This window comes from Halyomorpha halys, unplaced genomic scaffold (genome assembly GCF_000696795.3).
Source record: "Halyomorpha halys isolate HHAL.00 unplaced genomic scaffold, Hhal_1.1 Scaffold1163.1, whole genome shotgun sequence".
Lineage (NCBI taxonomy): Eukaryota > Metazoa > Arthropoda > Insecta > Hemiptera > Pentatomidae > Halyomorpha > Halyomorpha halys.
The window spans coordinates 104,553-109,894 of NW_027109719.1; positions in this window are offsets into that span (position 1 = coordinate 104,553).

Genomic DNA, 5,342 nt, shown 5'->3' on the forward strand with positions numbered 1-5,342 from the left:
GTTTGTATTGGAAAATACACTTGGTATTATATTGACTTAAATCTTGAAATTATTTCAGAAATTAGGCTAAATATTATATAAGGTATATTATCTTATTTCTATACCTTTTACTTACTTGATATATATCATTTCTTCTCAGTAATTATATTAATATTTTAATTTTAATAGTATTGCTAGTAATTTACTAAAGAAAAGATTATGTAAATTTTATCAATATCTTAAATTATATTATTATAATAATCTGATGTTTCCGGACTATGCCTCCATCTTCAAAATTTACCTTCATAACTCGGACATTTACTAGAACAATGATTACATATTAACATGAGTATCTATTCTAAAGTGCATAAAATATAGGAACATAACGCAAAATGTTTTTAACTCATTAGGGAAGTCTATTGTAATAAGAAGTACATATTACAAGACTTTCCAATAAATTTTGATGGTAGATAAAGTGACCAGTTATTGTCATTTTTTTCATTCTGTTAATTGTGCATCTATGTTGTGTCATATTGCATGCGCATGAATGTTGTATTGTATTGCACATGGTTCTACATTTTTACAATATTACCCAAATTAAAGTTTATTTAAATGAAAACCTATTTTATTATAGCCCATACAATTTGCATTTCAAAAAATATGATCTATATATTTAGTAAAGTGTCTCAATGAAAATATACACCTCTTTATGTTAATATTAAGAGAAAATTTGATGCTCACAATCGGATGTAAACTTATCCCGGCGGCCTTTTTTTTTTTTTTTTTTTTTTTTTAGAAACCCATATTCCAACAGAAGCAAAGAGCAATTTAATAAGATTTGGTGTTACTTATACGTGGTATTAATAGAAAATGAGAGGTTTTAAAGGGCCTCTACATGTTGGCCAAGCCATGGCGAACTCAGACATACGCGAGAATGTAGATGGGTGGCTTGTATGAGTTGGCCTAAGCTCGTTGCCGATCCGTCGAGAGTCGGTTTCCAAACAGATCGAAGGGGTTCGTGAGAGCGCTGGTGTAGCGTCTTCACCATTGTTCTTTGCCTAGTTGCATCTGAGAGCTGTCATCGGTGTGCTGTCACTTGTCTTAATAAGTGTTATTATTTTTAATTAATATGTTTTGGTGTTTGTAACTTATTTCACAAGTTTAACTTTTTATAATTTATTTAAGAAGTTACAAACATGGTAAACTAGTCAAATGAGGAAATACTCCACTTTTTGGAGTGTTATCAAGGAGTAACTTTGTATATGGAATCCCATGCATAAGAACCACAAAGACAAGAAAAAGGTTGGTGATGCATGAGCAAACTTTCAAATGTATCGGTGAAGCAGCTCAAAACCAAAAAGGAAGGATTGATGGCAACTTTTAGAAAACATCTCAAAAGAAAAAAGGATTCCATTCGTTCAGGCGCAGGTATCTAACAAATTTAATTAATCTATTGTTATTATTCATGTTGCCAATACTACATGCTAATAAGTGCTATAAATTTGGTGGTTAATTGTACTTTACTTATAACTATGTCAATTTTTGTACCAGATAAATTTGATATTTTCATAATTTAATGTAATATATGTACAATACATATCAATTGACATAATGTTTGTACAAACAGTTCCCTAATTATAGGAGCTAACTTTAGGCAAATTTTAATAAAATAAGAAATAGAAGAATAAATAAGTAATTATTTCAGAAATTACCATGACACGCATACTTCTGCATAACCTTTTAAGAAAGAGTGTCAGTTCCATGAAAGGATACACTCCACTAGGAACATTTGATGTATATGACAGCAATGGCGAACTGATAATGCCAAGCTTCTGGCGGAGTGATCAAGATGAATACAATGTAATCCGAAACTTGCAATGTATTCCACGGAGACTTCCACAGAATGCCACTCTAATTAGGGAGGAATTCACTTCATACTTTGTTAGTCATGAAAATTAGGTATTGTATTTATGTTTTATTGTCATGTATTATGTTTTAGATTTACGGTGTAGTTTTTGTATTTTTAATAACCTATACATTTTTGTATAGGTTTTTCACATCATCTATACATCTTTTTTGTATTACTATTATAGTTATTAATGTTTTCATTTTTTTATTTCTATTATGTTTTTATTATTGTATATTATGTATTACTATTAGACTTACTGTGTTTTTGTATTTTAAGAACCTATATGTTTTTATTGTATTACTGTTATAGGTATTAATGATTTTTTTTTGTCTATTATGTTTTTTAATAATCTTCCTTTTGTTTCATTGTTTTAATAAAAAGAAGAAAAATGTTGTTTGAGTAAATATAAAGATATCTCGAATATCTATTAATGTAGTTAATGTTAATTAGATAGAAAACCTAAGTTTGTTTTGTTGAAATTTCTCCTTTTTTTAACATTGCGTGGAACTTCTAGTAGTGAGTCAAGATATATTTAAGAGAATTATATTGAAATTAAATGATAAATTGGTCTAAGAGCATAAAAGGTAGTGATTAACAAAAGAGACAATTTCAATTTATGATAATAATACTAGCATGTTACTTTATGTTAGTAATATCTCCACTGTTCCTAAGTAGGTTTGTACTAAAAGCAGTACAAACCTACTTAGGAACAGTGGAGATATTACTAACATAAAGTAAAGAAACAAGATAAATATATTAGAAAATATGGTGGATACTAAAAATTCATAGAATTTCTATCAAGGAATCAATATTAAAAAGAACATAGGTCTAAAACGTTATCATAGGAATAATTAAAGAATGATTGAAGTTATAAGGTTGTGATGGCTACATTGTAAATGTTATAAATCCAATTTAAACTTCTCCACCATATGATTCAATTATGTGCTTGCTTTTTGGCTGAAAAAGGTTTTAATATTTCGTTATGTAATTAAGTGGTAAACATTGTTACTTAATTAATAAATATTGTTTCTATTGATTAAGTTTTTTTTAACACTAATTGGTTAGTAAATGCAGGAGAAATATGGTTATAAAAAAGATACAGATAGCTTGGTTACCATTATATAAAGTAAACAAAATTATTTTCATTTTAATTAAATAATTTAAAATATAAACAAAAAATATACATTTAATATGTAAGTACATAAAATAAAATAGACGTAAATAACTCTTTTAGGGCTCATATTTTAGCTCATTTGCTCATCTTTATATGACGTTCTCTTAGGTTTTCTTGTGTTGTTCCTACTTTTTAAGATATAGAACTCTGAATGAAAAATCAAATTTTTTTATCGCTTTCAAACAGCCACCATTTTTTATTCCTCCAACTATACTTGGTAGACTCATCAATTTTGACTAGTAATCATACATAGTTTCCATCAAAATAATAAAAAATTGAGGTGAGATAACTGACTTTTTCTTCTCTTGGGCTCTTGTACTATTAGTACATAAATATGGGGAAACCCGGAAGCTAGTAAAAAAAAAAAAAAATAGAATAGCAATAATATTGTAAGTGGGTTTTTTATCATCTCAACATTTTAATAAATAACTTCCTAGTAGAGAATAACCAAAAAAGGTAAACAAAAAATATTACAAAATGTACACCTTAAAGATATATATATACATCATAATATTTACACAAATACAAAAATATTAATTCACATTTAATGATAATCAGATTCACTCATAATTTTTCCATTTTCTATTATATAATTTAAAAGTACCTTGTTTGGAACAGGAATTGGGTGTATAAGTTTTCTTGTTTGGAAATTAGGGTCTACAGGCAGCCTCCTGGGGCCTGTTTGATAATAAAGTACAAACTAATACTATTAGTCTTTTGCTTGTACTTTGTACTATTTCGAATCATAACTACAAAGTAAAAAATACAAGTTGTACTTTCGAAAGTACAAGGAAAACATTGGAAGGTTACACTATGTTTGCTATCGTTATTAGGCTTCTAAACCGGGACATATGAGCTGTTTTTTCCAGTGTTGAGTGTTTTACGATTTCTTATATCTACAATACATACCATTGTCCTTTATTATAAGTGAGTTTTGTAGTTTCAGTGTATTTATTTATGCTGCAATGATAGTCCTTAGTACCATTTATGTAACATAACTTTTTCTAGGATTTTGGAATTTACTGAATCAAGTTATTTTACGTCTTCATCATCTCAGATTTGCGTTCATATCGCTAAGATTATCTGTTCCTGTTTGATTTACAGTGTTGTGTTTGTGACAGATTATTCAGTTGAAATACTGCATTATTACTATTCAACTTTATATATTATTTATTAAAGTTGAGTATATTAACTGTAACTTTTTATTACATAATGTTGAATCTTTATCATATTACTTGTTTCTAAGGATTTTTAATAATTTTATTTGGTACTTTATTTATTATCATTCTATCATATTTATGTTTACTCTTATTTGGTAAATAAACACAAAAACTATTCTGTATCTATTTGCTTATTTACTTTCTTATACCTTATACCTTCAATCACACTTACCTTCCTTCTGTAAGGTTTTAGATTTTCATTAAAAAGGTACATACATATGTTATAGGTGTATGTATGTAAGTATATACTTTTTATAACCCTTTAACACAGTACATTTACTAACATCATGTGCATGTTATGAAAAAATCCCTAGTTCCATTTGTATGGCTTGCCCTTCTATCTGTACTTTGATATGTTTAATTTAAATCAACTGTAATTTGTATGTCTGTATCAGTATATCTGCTCATAATTGAAATTATTTCCCAGTGATAACAAATTTATGATATTTTTAGGACTATGTTGCTTAGACTAATATTTAATGCTGTATTAAATCATTGGCTCCTAAGGATGAGATTAAGTCATATTCAGTATTAATTTAAAAAATAATTTTATTTATTCTAGTTAAAACGTTCATATTTGTTTCATCTTATTGGCTAAATAATTAAAATTAAGGTATATTATCTTATTTCAATGCCTTTTACTTACTTGATATATATATATCATTTCCTTCTCTGTAATTATATTAATATTTTAGTTTTAATTGTATTGCTAGTAATTTATTAAAGAGAAGATAATGTAAATTTTATCAATATCTTAAATTATCTTATAGTAATAATCTGATGTTTTGGGGCTATGCCTCTATCTAATGCCAAGATCACAGTCATAGATGCCAATGGTTTGATAATAAAATATTAGAGCCATCGGGTTCAAATTTATAAAATATTATGCACATAATTAAAGGTGTCCCATTACGTTTTTGACTTTTTAAAAACGATGATTTCATTATTTACTTTTTAAATTTTTAATATTTCTTTTACATAAATATGTTTTATGAATATTTTATTATTTAAAAAAAAAAATTTAATTTTTCAAAATAGAATATAAAAAAAAATGAATTGT